Below are 17,158 nucleotides of genomic sequence, written 5' to 3' on the forward strand. Positions count from 1 at the left end.
TTTCTATGCCGTTAACTACTACACCACCAATCGGTCGTTCACAACAGCTCAAATGGATGTCAACATTCCTCGTACCGCGCGCTGTGTACCCCATCATAAAAAAAAACATGACGCTTAGACAAGTGGAATTCGGTGCTTGGTTGAACTGAGGCTAACTTGTAATGGTCAAAGTGTGGGTTCGTTTCCCACGGGCGGTATGGGTTTTTATCAGCCACAAACATATCTTCTTTGTCTTGGTTTAGTTTTATTTGTCTTAGGTGGAAGTTGGTGCTTGCAGAAACTCTGTCTCTAGTAAGCTTTTTTGCACTAGTAATGTTATTTTAGTTTTATTTGTCTTAGGTGGAAGTTGGTGCTTGCAGAAACTCTGTCTCTAGTAAGCTTTCTTACACTAGTAATGTTATTTTAGTTCAGGAACCAATCCCCAATCCCTTAAGGTCATAGGATCTTCATTTCTAATTTTAAGTGACCTTTTACCAAAGGCATTACATTATCAACGAGGGAATATGTAGACGTTGACACTGTTAACGAACTCATGCAGTATTTTATACACTGTTACGTCGTTGTATGCGGGATCTGGCACCGTCACCCTATAATTATATGTCACTATGTACCTCCTCTATGTATGTCTGAATACTGTAGGTATGGCTGTAAAACACAAATCTGGTATTGTATACTGTTCTGCCTTGATGGCACTTATATACCTCAACAAATATTCAATTGTTTATCCACAGCATTTGAAACAACGCTTACAGGACATACAAAAGAACATTTTCTTGTTAATTTAGACACAGCGTCATTAATACGTATTGAACTGGAAATACCCCAAACATGTATCAACGGCGTTTTATCATTTTTTTTTTCAATAGAATTTTTATAGCGTACAACGACTGTGTATCCTGTGTTACATTTTACTCTCGTTTATTCGTTTCAATACACTGAGACTGTAAAATTTGTTTTAACTCAGAATCTGCCCTATTTTACTCTTATCTGACATTGTACCAGGGTACAACTTAAACTAATTTATAGTGTTGCGATTATTCTATTGCCACATACCGGAAGTCAATAAATTAAAGAAACCCTGTTCATTATTGCCCCTAGAGTATCTGGCGTAATGCCAGTCACCATATCAACTGATCTTTATTGCCCCAGTTCTGTGAAAGGTAAAGCTAGTCACCCTGTCAACTAACCATCATTGTCCCACACTATATTGTCTTGGTGGTAATGGTATTCATCCTGTAAACTGAACACTGACAGCTTCTGGTGTCGGAAACCGCCTTATGACTTAGTAGCTGAAACATATTGTCAGGTTGTGTTTTAGAATACTTTTTCAGTTCTGAATACTTATTTTCCCTTCTCAGTTATCACTGAATTGCCTGATTAGGGTTTTCGTTTCCTGTGTGACAGAAAAAATTAACGTTTTCAGCACAAGGAGACAAGCGCCTTCATTGTGACCGAACTCTGACAAGAAGAAGAACGCACTGGCCGACCAGCCAATAGGCATCACAACGGGTCACTAAGTGTGAATAGGAGGTCAACAGCAAGAGGACGAAGGAATACAGACACAATATGGGAGAATAAGATGTCCAAACGAGTAATCCAAGAGCAAAAACCGAAGGCGTGCCGAATCCTGAGATTAAACTAACGATATGGTGTGAGAGATACACAAGAGAACAGCGAAATCATGACTAAAGCTGCCGTACTGCTAGCATAAATGGGCTGGCTGGATGGGTGTGACTGCGACCACCACTGCAGCAGCGAGACTAGCAGTCACGGACGTAGCAGTGCCATTTAGGAGCTGTCATCGAGTTCCAAGCCTTCTAACAGGCTTTCAAAATCTCCAGGCAGAGATATTAGATTTCTCCCCCCTCAAATTGGCACAAAGGGGTGGAAGCGATCTGGACAATCCTGTGGAAGCCAAACTTGTGGTATTGCTATTGTCCTAGCACTGAACCCCGCTGGCTAGCGGGGGCTTCTGCCAATGTGCTGTGGAGCAACGGAGTGAGTGTGCAGGGGCAGTGTAGAGACCTTCACTTCCATTTCTTTGTCCACAGGATTCTGCTGCAGTGCAAGTTCTTCCTGTACAGTTGTTGGACCAGCAAAGAGGTGGGTTTTCAAGTTTCGAATGAGCCACTGACTATTTTGCAGCCAGAATGTGTGAACGGAGTTGATTGTTATGACAGTGTTCCACAGCCCTCGAGGTGGCAACTGTCATAAGGTGCCACCCATGGGTGGTAACTATCGTAGCCGGCGTCTCTGTGTCTTTTGCCCTGTGTAAGTGTGTTCAAACTGCCGTACCTGTTGCACATGATCCAAAGCGCCTGGCCCACGGTTTCTGGGGCAGTGGGACTAGGAAATGGAGTAAAGTACGTGGATGCCATGGATGGAGGAGCTCGTCTGAGATAGGGATACTTACAGTAAGTCTTCAAGACAATGGTCCACAAACAGACCAGAATGAGGCCTGCAAAGTCTAAATGAATGCAGTCCCAGGAACGACTGGAGAGAGGAGTAGAGAAGCTGTTGAATAGTAGTTATTTGGAGATGAAGAGGTTCCACAGGACAGAGTAGGATGGAGAGCTGAATCAAAGCAGTCTTTGGACTGAAGACCACAACAGCAAAATTTGTATACTACGAAAATATGCCACTTGCATATTTTAAAGAGTACATGGAACTGCCTTGTTCCTTCTAAAGTGATGCTTTGTCAGTTCACTTGTCTTTGGCTATGTTATGTGTTTATATCTTGTATTAGGATTTGTTTATAGTATTTCTTAGTAGTTGATTATGAAAAGTAAGGGAAAACAAAAGAAAAGAAAAAATGTATGTACCGGGTGATCAAAAAGTCAGTATAAATTTGAAAACTGAATATGTCACGCAAAAATGTAGATAGAGAGGTACAAATTGACTCACATGCTTGGAATGACATGGTGTTTTATTAGAACCAAAAAAATACAAAAGTTCAAAAAATGTCCAACAGATAGCGCTTCATCTGATCAGAATAGCAATAATTAGCAATAATTAGCCCTCCGCCACACGCCGTTGGGTGGCTTGCGGAGTATGAGTGTAGATGTAGATGTAGATGTAAAGTAAGACAAAGCAAAGATGATGTTCTTTACAGGAAATTGTCAATATGTCCACCATCATTCCTCATCAATAGCTGTAGTCGAGGAATAATGTTGTAAACAGCACTTAAAGCATGTCCAGAGTTATGGTGAGGCATTGGCGTCGGATGTTGTCTTTCAGCATCCCTAGAGATGTCGGTCGATCATGATAGACTTGCGACTTCAGGTAACCCCAAAGCCACTAATCGCACGGACTGAGGTCTGGGGTCGTGGGAGGCCAAGCATGACGAAAGTGGCGGCCGAGTACACGATCATCACCAAACGACGCGCATCTGTCGGACATTTTGTGAAATTTTTTTTTTGTTCTAATAAAACCTCATGTCATTCCAAGCATGTGTGTCAATTTTTACGTCTCTACATACATAAGAAGGGTGTAAGACAAGGCTGTAGCCTTTCGCCCCTTCTCTTCAATCTGTACATCGAGGAAGCAACGATGGAAATAAAAGGAAGGTTCAGGAGTGGAATTAAAATACAAGGTGAAAGGATATCAATGATACGTTTCGCTGATGACATTGCTATCCTGAGTGAAAGTGAAGAAGAAAATGATCTACTGAACGGAATGAACAGTCTAATGAGTACACAGTATGGTTTGAGAGTAAATCGGAGAAAGACGAAGGTAATGAGAAGTAGTAGAAATGAGAACAGCGAGAAACTTAACATCACGATTGATGGTCACGAAGTCAATGAGGTTAAGGAAGTCTGCTACCTAGGCAGTAAAATAACCAATGACGGACGGAGCAAGGAGGACATCAAAAGCAGACTCGCTATGGCAAAAAAGGCATTTCTGGCCAAGAGAAGTCAACTAATATCAAATACTGGCCTTAATTTGAGGAAGAAAATTCTGAGGATGTACGCCTGGAGTACAGCATTGTATGGTAGTGAAACATGGTCTGTGGGAAAACCGGAACAGAAGAGAATCGAAGCATTTGAGATGTGGTGCTATAGACGAATGTTGAAAATTAGGTGGACTGATAAGGTAAGGAATGAGGAGGTTCTACGCAGAATCGGAGGGGAATGGAATATGTGGAAAACACTGATAAGGAGAAGGGACAGGATGATAGGACATCTGCTAAGACATGAGGGAATGACTTCCATGGTACTAGAGGGAGCTGTAGAGGGCAAAAACTGTAGAGGAAGACAGAGATTGGAATACGTCAAGCAAATAATTGAGGACGTAGGTTGCAAGTGCTACTCTGAGACGAAGAGGTTAGCACAGGAAAGGAATTCGTGGCGGGCCGCATCAAACCAGTCAGTAGACTGATGACAAAAAAAAAAAGAAAAAAAATGTACATTATTACATCCTTACATTTCTTGAGACACATTTTACACATGAAAATAAATTGTGACAATTGACATATACAATTGTTGCTGTTTTTTTTCTTCCCGCTCCCCACACCCCCTAAAATGTAGCTTGGTTGTAATCAGTTTTGTTTACAGACTTATTCAGGCCAACAATGAAACATGAGCTGTCTGCTTATCATATTATTTTAGCAGAGATCATGTGTTTCATACAGTTATAGAACTATTGGGATGATAATATTCTAAGTTACATCTTTTACGTATTTGAGACACAAAGGGACTCTATGACGCTTGACTTACACATTACGTTCATGATGTATGTTTCAACATACATTTTTGAGACGGAAATACCGTAAGTCACACCCTTTACATGTTGTAAGGTTGACGTAATCATTTTATGTATGACAATGCGCGATCTTGCGTGTTTTTGATAAGTACTCTGGTTGTTTCTGTACTGTCATTAACATAGCTTCGCATAAGCCTGGGAGGCACTATCAAATCTTCCTGTTTATTCATATAAATTGCATTGTCACAAACATTGTGTGTTCTTTGGTATTTTTGGTAAACAATGCAGATATTCTAGATGGGAATAAGTACGAGGGACGTTCCGAAAGTAATGCCTCGTATTTTTATTTACGGAAACTGCAGGAGATACATAAATTGCAACAGCACAGGTAAGTGGAGCAATATTTCAACTACAGACGACCGTTTTTCCTCATAGTCTCCACCATTCGTTATGCACTTCTGGCAAGGATGAACCAGAGCCTGCATGGCACACTTATAGAAATTGGAACCAGTTGAGGCTGACTGCTGCCTTACAGCTTCGACAACAGTACTCGAGTCTTGAAAATGTTCACCACATAGTCCGTCTTTCAGCGGCCCAAAGACATGACGTCTGAAGGCGCTAAATAGGGACTGTGCGGTGGATACGGTAAGGCAGTCTAGCCGAATTCTGCAACGAGTTGCGTGGTCACAAAACTGATATGGGGCCTGGCGTTATCATGTTGCAGGTGAAATTGGTGTCCTTCTCTGGCCCTACCCTAGAAATTCGGGTTTTCAACTTAGTCAGTGTCGTCTTGTAGCGTGCTGAATTGACAGTTTCTCCAGGCCCCAGAACATCCAAAAGAACAAAATCCTGGCTATCGCAGAAGACTCTGCACTTTTCCTACAGACGACTGTCTCTCTAATTTCTTCTTTGACGGAGAATCCGCATGTCGCCATTCCATGGAGTGTCTTTTGGATTCCGGCTCGTAGTGGTGACACCACGACTCATCTCCGGTTACGATGCTATTTCGAAAATTGTCACCTTCTGCTTCATATTGATCCAGCAGTTCCCGACAAATTTCCATTCGATGAGTTTTTTGTTCTTCTGTAAGCATCCGAGGGACTCACCTCGCACAGACTTTGCGATAACCAAGATGTTCCAACATTATTTCCAAGGCATTATAGCCAACATTCAGCTTTGCATACAATTCTCTGGTCGTTATCCGCCGATTAGCACGGATGAATTGATCAAGACATTCATTTAGGTGTGACAGCTGTGCACGGACGACCAGGCCGTGGCTTGTCACGCACACTCCTTTCACCACCTTGAAAATGCCTTACCCATCGCCTCACACTGCTCACGTCTATTGTATCGTCTCCACACACCTTTATCAAGTTTCGATGGATTTCAACCGACGCTATTTCTTCAGCAGTGAGGAATTCAATCACACATCGCCGTTTTGTACGTGTGTCCATATCAGATTCCATTTTGGAAGTCTCCCCTTCTGGCCCTAACTTCTGCACAACCAAAGAACCATCAGCAAATGCAAGAGGAAGGTTCAAGCATTAGCACTACACCGGACATACAAACTCACCGAAGAAAGAGTGGGAGGCATTACTTTCGGAACGACACTCGCGATTAAACTGTTCTGATTTGCCTTTCACCAAGTGCGGTATGTTAACAGAACTATACTAGCTTACAACTGCAGCACAGCCTCCAAGCTAGGGAAGCAGTCTGTTTTTGTGCAGAAAAATGGTCAGTTAGTATCTTTACGTATTTATGTTAAAAATCTGAAACTTGTGAAGATGATACCAAACTGAGATCATTCTGATAGTTCCGTAATTGTCGAGACTACTGTTAAACTCACTGTTTGGCTGTTCTGTTTTAATGCCTGGCAAAATAGCTTTAATTGGCTGGTTAATTGGATTTTACCCAACCAGAAATTGAATTCTCCACCAGCACAAACTTGTATTCCGACATCTTGGATCGCGATGTCCATGAGATACCCCTGCATCTATAAACCTACAGATATTTTTCTAAACTACTTTTACTTGATCCTGAAGCCAGAACATCTAGATCTTGACTCAGGGCCGAGGGTCGGTTGGATTCGGAATAGTCATAATACCGAAAAGCTACGTCAAAAAGTCTCTTACACGTTGTATAGAAAGTGAAAGAAAAAATTCGTGAGTATAAATATTATTGATGTGAACGTTTATGACAAGAGAAACGACCAGAGAAAACTGTAACTGCTATCAAGTACAGATTGAAGAAAATTGCTTGTGATATGCAAGAAGATAAAAATGATATTGAACTGTATGGTCGTATGGGTGCGCGAAAAACATAATGTGTTGCACCAAAAGTGACGCCAATCAGAAGAAATTGTCAGTGACACTAGAGACTAAATGACTGAAGATCTAGAGTAATCAGGAACTGCTTTATTTATATATTTTTTTGAGTATGTGTTTTACTGTAGTTACTTTATAAACAGTGCAACAATGTACATTGCTTTTTTGTGCATTTGGAACAATTATATTCTTAATATCACATTAGAGTGTGTGTACAAAGTTGCTGAAGACTGTTGCACTGGGGCATATATAGATGAAATTCACATATCAGCCCTGGAAAGCACTTGCAACACCTCATATGTGTAACAGGACGTGTTGGTGGCTGTGTATTGAATGAAGCTGGAGTGAAAAAATGCATAGCATGTTGCTTCTTTCGTAGTACGAGCCGGAGAACACAGCAAAAGAGTGGTTTTTGGACGGCGTTTTACCGCAGCAGCAGAGGAAACAATGGTCATTGCGCAGAGCAGCTGACAGTAGCTGGTGCGGTGGGTAACTTCAGAGGGCGCTGGACGATAGCTTCTCATCAAACGAGCTGAGTACAGCACGCAGCACTTGAGTCGGGGCAACTCACCTAGACCCGACTCACTGCAGATGCGACACCGCACTGAGGAGGTCTGTTTTAAGTTAGCTGGCTATGCATCACGTCATTTAAGTGAGCATGTTGGTGGCACCTATTGGGAGTCACATTAGATCCATGTCTACTTAAATTTTTTATTACAAAAGTTTGTGACAAATATGCATACTGAATTGATTTCCTTTGAAGCAGATAGATATTATTTTGCTTTATCGTTTTTCCTTACACCTTTCTCGGATGTACAAAATGCTCCCTAAATCAAGAATTTCTCTTAAATAAATAACGGTCTTACCCTTGTATAACATATACAGCACAGTGTGTGGAAGACACATAGTTTGTTCGTAAGCTGCTTAAAATTTTGATAGTTTCTGTAGAGGTGGAATTTTTGTCTGAATTATTACTGCACATTTATGTTAATTACATCATTTTTTAGTGGTGGCGTTTGAGGTCATACGAGAAATTTCGATTGTCTTTTATAGTTTTGTGATGCAATGTATTTTTATGTATCTTAAACACATTTTAAAAATGGAAACACATTTGTATTTTTTATATGTGAAACTTTGAAAGTTTTTAAAACACATTCTGCGGTATCGTCGAAACATGACGGTGCCACACCAAAATCGGCAACGTGCATTGCTACCACAGATATTAGTGATGTCTCGCCGCAATCCAGATAGACGAATGGGAGGTACCTCTGAAAATACGCCCTCTCACTCAGCACCACATTATCATTGCACAGAGGTCGACACAGAGCCAAGCCTGGACCCAGTCTGCCCCAATTCGTGACCTCCTACGAAGCGACCAACGTTATCAAGATAGGACATCAGTGCTCTTCAAGTCTCAGATGTAACTGTACTTTTGCAAATGTTGTACCTGTATTTCAACAGACCAGTTTGTAGTTTTCGGCCTCAAGTGCTGATTTACTGTTACAAGACAGCTGTAAATATTTGGATCATTTCTGTGGCAATGAACTGCATAAAATAAATCTTCTTATTTTTCTTGTAATAAAGAAAACTAATGTTTCATAAGTCGATCAGCCATCTCCAAGAGCAATCAAATAACCTACAGTTATAACAGTGCAAGTGTAGTTTTGTCAGTAATATGCTGTCTCAGACTTTTCAAAATTTAGCAGGAATAATTTTTAGAATCTTACATCAAATATGGATTTCTCCTTTTTATGACCACTTTTCTATTGTTCTAACAACTTTGTGAAAACTATCATAAAATCTTGATCTATTGAATGGATGGTGATGTAAATCATTTGTGTTGTTCACTGCATGTGTTGTTCAATGCATGATTAGGATTAGAAGGAGACATTACTGCTTTGTTAACTTTTTATTTTCTTTACGTTCATGGTTTTATAAAATTTTTAGTTTCAGTTTTCGAATATTTCATGTTCACTGCAGAGAATTTTTTTCTTTCTGTAATAATTTTATTTCATGAAGTATTGGAAAATGTTTAGTGGAGGGTTTAGGGGTACAGATAAGGGTACCTCTACTATAGCTCTGTGCCAAAGATCACACACAGTTGGCCAGGGATGTCTGTGGAATGTGATAATGGAGTGAATACATACAAGTTGGGGTACAGTGCAGATAGTTTTAAGAAATATTTGTTCTAAGTAATATTGTGCCATCTGAGTCAGTGTATTTTCTTTTATAACAGTCACTTTATTGAACTTAAAAATCAGTGTCTACTTTGCATGAGAGTGCATAAATGTAGCTAACTGATTTTTGTAGAATGGCGTATGGAGCATTATTGATGAACTGATGATATGATACATTCAGAGTAAATTGGAAACTGTTTCGATAACACTATTTATGGTCATAGTATATCTAGTGAGAAAGAGGTACTGAAGAGAGAAAGTCTGAAACTGAGAAGACATGTGGCATGTATCAGTCAGGAATGTAGTGACATGTGTACCTTGGATGTGAGTTGGTCAGGCAAAAATGTCTATATTTGTTCTGATGCTGAAGCGTAGTGACAGAAAACCACGTGACAAGCAAAAGAGCAGAAAATAGGATAAACAAAAGCTATGAGTGATTTACACAAAGAATTCTCTCTCTCTTCCTGTGTAGATAAATATGTACTCTCGAAATGTGTAATTTTGGAGAATTTACTGGTATATAGTGGTTAAAATAAGAGACAAATGATTTACAAATTAGAATTGGCCTGTTAATTCGCCAGATATAATACGGTTTCCTCATATAATTTATGTACAGTCGTTGCAGCATATCCAGTGTTAGCACTTTACTCATTTATCGAAACCCAAATTAATAAAATGTAATATGTATATGTCGCGTGACTAGGGCCTCCCGTCGAGTAGACCATTCTCCGGGCGCAAGTCTTTCGATTTGACGCCACTTCGGCGACTTGCGCGTAGATGGGGATGAAATGATGATGATTAGGACAACACAACACCCAGTCCCTGAGCGGATAAAATCTCCGATCCAGCCGGGAATATAACCCAGGCCCTTAGGATTCACATTCTGTCGTGCTAACCACTCAGCCACAGGGGGTGGACATTAATAAAATGAAATCATTTCAAATTAAACTAAATGTAATTAAGTTATGAAGCTATGTACTGCGTAATCTACATTACAGCCTTTCTCCATCTCTTCGTTCATTATTTTTAACTGGCCTAATGTGTTACCACATACTGACAAATTCTAAACTTTATTATAACATTTTATATCTCTTCATGTAGTTAGGTAATAAATATTCTGACATCATTAATTAATTCAATACATCTGTCAAAAATTAAGGTTGTAGAAAAACAACCTCGTGGAGTGAATAACATGAAATATACCAGAATAATTCCATCTTTAGTAGTGTGTGTCACTGGTTCTTACACGATATATGTGTCACATAATGGTTCTTAATTCCCATCCTTGTACCCTACTTAATAGCTCAAAGTTGTTTACAGAATTATAGATGTCGGAAGTAAATTTCAGTACACTTTGTATGTATCCAGTAGATGTATGGGGTAGAACCATTCTATGAATGACATACATGTCTCTCAAGTTAACTTTTTCATGTTTCTCCAAGGATATGATTTTTCTCTAACTTATGGAAATCAGTTATGAATCGCTGGACCTTAAATGAGCTAATGAAGTACCAAATAAACTGTTATAGGCATGATCATTCAAATGCAGAAATATGTAAAAAGGCAGAATTCGGCGCTGCGGTCGACAACGTTTTTATAAGTCAACAAGTGTCTGGCGCAGTTTTAGGTCTGTTACTGCTGCGCAATGGCGGGTTATCAAGATTTAAACGAGTTTGAACGTTACGTTATAGTTAGCGCACGAGCGATGGGACACAGCATCTGCGAGAAAGTGATGAAGTAGGGATTTTTCCGTACGATCATTTCACGAGTGTACTGTGAATATGAGGAATCAGTTAAAGTATCAAATCTCAGACATCACTATGGGCGGAAAAAGATCCTACAAGAACGGGACAAACGACAACTGAAGAGAATCATTCAACGTGATAGAAGTGCAACCCTTCCGCAGATTGCTGCTGACTTAAAAGATGGGCCAACAACAAGTGTCAGCGTACGAACCATTCAACGAAACGTCATCCATATGGGCTTTCGGAGCCGAAGGCCCACTCGTGTACCCATGATGACTGCACGACACAAAGCTTTAAGCTTTAAGCGGATGGACGTGTACGGGTATGGAGACAACCTCATGAATCCATGGACCCTGCAATTCAGTAGGGGACTGTCCAAGCTGTTGAAGGCTCTGTAATGGTGTGGAGCGTGTGTTGTTGGAGTGGTATAGGACTCCTGATACGTCTAGATACGAGTCTGACAGGTGAGACGTACGTAAGCATCCTGTCTGATCACCTGCATCAGTTCATGTCCATTGCGCATACCGACGGATTTGGACAATTCCAGCAGGACAGTGCGACACCCCACACGCCCATAATTGCTACAGAGTGGCTCCAGGAATGCTATTCTTAATTTAAACACTTCCGCTGTCCACCAGACTGCAGAGACATGAACAGTACTGAGCATATATGGGATGCCTTGCAGTGTGCTGTTCCAAAGAGATCTCCACCCTGTCGTACTCTTACGGATTTATGGACAGCCCTGCAGGATCCATGGTGTCAGTTGCCTACAGAACTACGTCAGACATAAGTCGAGTCTACGCCACGTCGTGTTGCGGCACTTCTGCTTGCTCACGTGGACCCTACGTGGTATTAGGCATGTGTACCAATTTCTTTGGCTCTTCTGAACATCAGTCAACCCTATGATACAGTATATGTACAGAGTACTGAAACTACAAAATTTTCTCTGTTACCACATCAGTGACAATTCACCCTAAATCCAAATCTAATTTCAGATTTTCTATATCATTCTCATTTGCATGTAGTAAAGGTTTTTCTAAATCTTTAAACCAGGCTATGTATTATATGCATCTGGAAAAATGACACTTTCTCGAACAAGTCTTCCAAATATAAACAACGAACAAATTTGTTAGTAAATAAAGTAATTAGAAAATGAGTAACGTGTGAGTAAAAAAGAGTGAAGAATCGTACATAACATATTACGTTCCACATTTCCTCCGAAACTTTGCCACGACGTCACTTGGTGAGGACTTACAGTAGCTGAAAAACATTGTGGTACTCCTTTTGCCTCTAAAAAACTTTTCCATTTGTCAAGAGTTTTGGTGTGACTGTTCACCAAGTTGGTGACTATCAATTTCAATGGTACTTGGGAAAATATCCGAATGATCATTCAACGAATGTACTTGAAGTGACATATTACATCCCTTAAAGTGGTTAAGGTGGCACAATACCACAATAATTCTCTACCCTACAGTTGCCTAAAAAGCTCTTGCAGACAGTTGTTAATGAACCAGAAATTTACCATCCCACCATAGGAAGCCGTTAAGATCACAACATAAAGACTGCATTTGGAGTGGTGCTGTGACAGGGACTGATGGTTCATGGGATCTCATTGCGTTCAGCTCTGAATCACGGGTCTCCACTACTCGGGTATACCATCGTCCGCTGAGCTGTGGTAAAAATTGCTTTTTTGAAGAGCGCGCCACAGCGCGTAGTGTGAAGCAGTCTCCCTCCGTTTCTGGCGGTAGCACCGCTGTGGCAATCGCAGCTTTGGTGTCTCCCTCTGGTGGGGAAGGGGAAAGGTTGCTGTTCACGTGGATTTAAGGGGCGCTATGAGCTCGCCAGTCAGTCGGAGTCTGGGGTCAGTCTCTCGTCCCCAGCTTGCTAGTCTCTCTCGTCCGCATTTGTTAGGCAGGTAGTGTCTGTCTGTCATTCGGAGTGCTAGTATGTCTGTCGTTCGGATCAATCTTTAAAGCCGGCAGAATGAGAGTCTTTCCACTCCGCCAGTAAGAGAACTCAGCGAGTGGTCGCCCGGTCGGGGCTTAGTTCCTGCATCTGAGTCTGCGCGTTAGGCCGCCAGTCTGCTCGACTTTGCTCAGGCAACGGTCACTGGCGGCTGGATCGAATGGCTGGTCGGTCGCGCACTGAGACACAAGATGACTTGTCCGTCTTCTCGTCGGCGCATGTGAGGTCGCCACTTGATTCCAGTGGGCCGCGGCGTATAGCGAGGGGTAGTGACTTCGCGTCGACACGAGAGTAACAGGACTCAACCGACGACATCGGTCTGGTCGGTGCGAGCTGCGACGCTGTGAGACGGGAGATCGGCGCGCCTTCCTGCGTCCGTTGAAGCGGCTGGCAGCGGACGGTTCGTGAGAGCGATTTGGGGGTGCTGCGCCAGGTCTTCTCGAGAAATCGCAGTTATTAAAAGTTAAGTGATTGATGATATGTTGTGTGATTTGTTAAATTCTACTTGTTTTCTTGGTCAGTCTCTCGCCCCAGCTTGCTCGTCTGTCTCTCGCCCGCATTTGTTAGGCAGTTAGCGTCTGTCTGTCGTTCGGAGCTGCCTCTGTCATGTTTGTCGGATTTGGTGTGTTAACGAATTTATTGCTTGGAGTGTAACGATCTAATTCCTGAAATATGTTTTGATCTTACCTAGCCGGCCGCGGTGGCCGAGCGGTTCTAGGCGCTTCAGTCAGGAACCGCGCGACTGCTACGGTCGCAGGTTCGAATCCTGCCTTGGGCATGGATGTGTGTGATGTCCTTAGGTTAGTTGGGTTTAAGTAGTTCTAAGTTCTAGGGGACTGATGACCTAAGATGTTAAGTCCCATAGTTCTCAGAGCCATTTGAACCATTTGATCTTACCTATCATTTTGAGAGGCGGTATCTGTCCACTGTGGAGCATCTGAACTTGTTTGGCCAACCTTGTAGAATTTTATATAAGATTGCATTTTATGGGCCTTTATTTAAATGATCATTTTAGTATATAAAGTTGCCACCCTTTCACCGTAAGACTTTTCTTAGAAGTTAAAATCAAGTTGCACCTTCGGTGACAAAGTTAATATTTTAATTTTTAGTGTTTTGTACCATTTTCATCCCTCCTGCGGGGGTGCATAGTTTGTGTGATTGTGCAAACTGTTAAAACTTTTAGTTTAAAGTAATCTGGTGTGTAGAAGATTTGCACCAGTGTAGTCTTTCAGAGGCTGTTGTGAGCTGTCGTAACTACGGCCGTGTCAAAAGGGAATGGCAAGGTTCTCTACCCGAAAGCTCATACAGTCAAAACTTGTTTCTTTCTGTCTCTGAATAAATTGTAACTTGATATTTAGAGGGTGCTTTTTGATTATAATTTTAAATCTGTTTCTTTTAAATTAAAGTGAATAAAACTCCCATTTGTTAAAAGGAATTTGCTTATGATTTCATCAGTTACTCCCTGGCAACTACTTCGACGCTTACATAGCGTGATTAAATGTGCTAATGTTCTTGATGAATCGCTAGTAAATAAAATAAATTCTTAAGAATATTCTTTGAAAATAAATCATGGTTCACCGCGAATATGACAGATGTCCCATTCTTCCATTTTCGGTATTATGTCTATTCCGAATCCAACCGACCCTCGGCCCTGCGTCAGGTTCTAGATATTCTGGTTTTAGGATAAAGTGAAAGTAATTTAGAAAAATATCTGTAGGTTCCTAGATACTGGTGCATCTCATGGACATGGCGATACAAGATGTCGGAATGCAAGTTTGTGCTGGTGGAGAATTCAAATTCTGGATGGGTAAAATCCAACGAAACAGCCAATTAAAGCTAAGAATTTTGCCAGGTATTCAAACAGAATTGCTAACCTTTGAGTTTAAGAGTCCTCTCGACAATTACAGAAGTATCAGAATGATCTCAGTTTGGTATCATCTTCATAAGTTCCAGATTTTTATCATAAATACGTAAAGATAGTGTTTGACAATTTTTAGAAACAAAAATGGACTTCTTCCCTGACTTGGAGGCTGTGCTGCACTTCTAAGCAAGTACAGTTCTGTTAACATACCACGCTTGGTGCAAGGCACAACAGACCAATGTAATTGCGAGGGTCGTTCTGAAAGTAATGCCTCCTATTCTTTCTTTGGTGACTTTGTATGTCTGCGGCGGATGTCTCCGGTGTAGTGCTAATGCTTGAACCTTCCTCTTGCATTTGCTGATGGTTCTTTGGTTGTGCGATAGTTGGGGCCAGCAGAGGAGACTTCCATATTGGAGTCTGATTTGCACTCGCGTATAAAACAGCGATATGTGATTGAATTCCTCACTCCTGAAGAAATAGCGCTGGTTGAAATCCACCGACGCTTGATAAAGGTGTATGGAGACGATACAATAGACGTGAGCAGTGTGAGGCGAAGGGTACGGCATTTTCAAGGTGGTGAAAGGGGCGTGCATGGCAAGCCACGGCCCGGTCGTCCGTGCACAGCTGTCACACCTAAAAATGAAGAGCGTCTTGATCAACTCATCCGTGCTGATCGGCGGATAACGACCAGATAATTGTGTGAAAAGCTTAATGTCGGCTGTAATGCCTTGGAAACAATGTTGTAACGTCTTAGTTATCGCAAAGTCTGTGTGAGGTGGGTCCCTCGGATGCTTACAGAAGAACAAAAAACTCATCGAATGGAAATTTGTCGGGAACTGCTGGATCAATACGAAGCCGAAGGCGACAATTTTCGGAATAGCACCGTAACCGGAGATGAGTCGTGGTGTCACCACTACGAGCCTGAATCCAAAAGACACTCCATGGAATGGCGAAGTGCGAATTCTCCGTCAAAGAAGAAATTGAAGAATCAGCCGTCTGCAGGCAAAGTGATGTGCACAATCTTCTGCGACAGCCAGGGTGTGGTTCTTTTGGATGCTCTCGGGGCTGGAGAAACTGTCAATTCAGCACGCTACAAGACGAGACTGACTAAACTGAAAGCCCGAATTTCCGTGGTAAAGCGAGAGACGAGGGCCAACTTTCTCCTGCAACATGACAACGCCAGGCTCCACATCAGTTTTGCGACCACGCAACTCATTGCAAATTCGGTTAGACTGTCTTACCAAATACACTGTACAGTTCCGATTTAGCGCCTTCAGACTTCATGTCTCTGGGCCTATGAAAGACGGGCTACGTGGCGAACATTTTCAAGACTCGGTTGCTGTTGTTGAAGCTGTAAGGCAGTAGTTAGCCTCAACTAGTTCCGATTTTTACAAGTGTGGCATGCTGGATCTGGTTCATCATTGCCAGAAATGCGTAACGATTGGTGGAGACTATGTGGAAAAATCGCCGTCTGTAGCAAGACTTAGAACCAACAACAAGAGGAGAAAATGAAGATAAATAAAAAGTTTCCTTTTGTGTATCTTATGCCTCTCGAAGCTTTTGAAACTAGTGAAGACCCTAAGGAAAATTTAATTGTGATGTGTGGGAGGGTAAGATTACAAGATGTGTAAACTAGTTTTTTCAGTCAGTAACGAAAACGTATCTGACAATATTTTTGGCATAATTTTACGCAGTTAAAACTGTGTTACGTATTTAAGATGTGGAAAGTGTCCAAATGTCAATTTTTGGATAAATAATTCGTATATTTTCAGCATAACCGAGATGGAGTTACAGAAAAGTAATCTCAGATTTGTGAAAATGGGAGGAAAGGGGAGCGAAGGGAGATGATGTGTGTGTGTGTGTGTGTGTGTGTGTGTGTGTGTGTGTGTGTACGTATGTTTACACGATTTTCTTTAACTTACGTGGAAATATTTTAATATAATGTTATTGTTACAGGATTATGTATAAGTGTCTAGTTACCTTTCACTTTCAAGGGACTACTGTAACTTGGCACCAGTTTTACGCCACGTTTTTAATACTATGCCTTGACTGGCTGGGGAGGGGAGGGAGCAAAGACTACAAAGCGCAACTGGGGTAGTTTTACCATTTTGTATTTTCTTTTAATTATTCTACTAGTACAATTGGGTTGGTTCCGTAACCCTGATTTTAATTAGATTTTCATCATTAATACCATGCTGTGATTGGTTAGAATGGGGAAAGAGAGGGGAAAAGGGGTGTGACTTAATTATGTGTTGGCAGTACTGATACGGAGTGGCGGGGCGTGTGAGATCGTCATTCCTTATATTCGAAAGTGGTCACTTGCTTCCATTACTTGTATTCCAAAGTGGATCGAAGGTCTCATAGATATACTACTGCCATATTTTA

This window comes from Schistocerca americana, chromosome 5, assembly GCF_021461395.2.
Source record: "Schistocerca americana isolate TAMUIC-IGC-003095 chromosome 5, iqSchAmer2.1, whole genome shotgun sequence".
Lineage (NCBI taxonomy): Eukaryota > Metazoa > Arthropoda > Insecta > Orthoptera > Acrididae > Schistocerca > Schistocerca americana.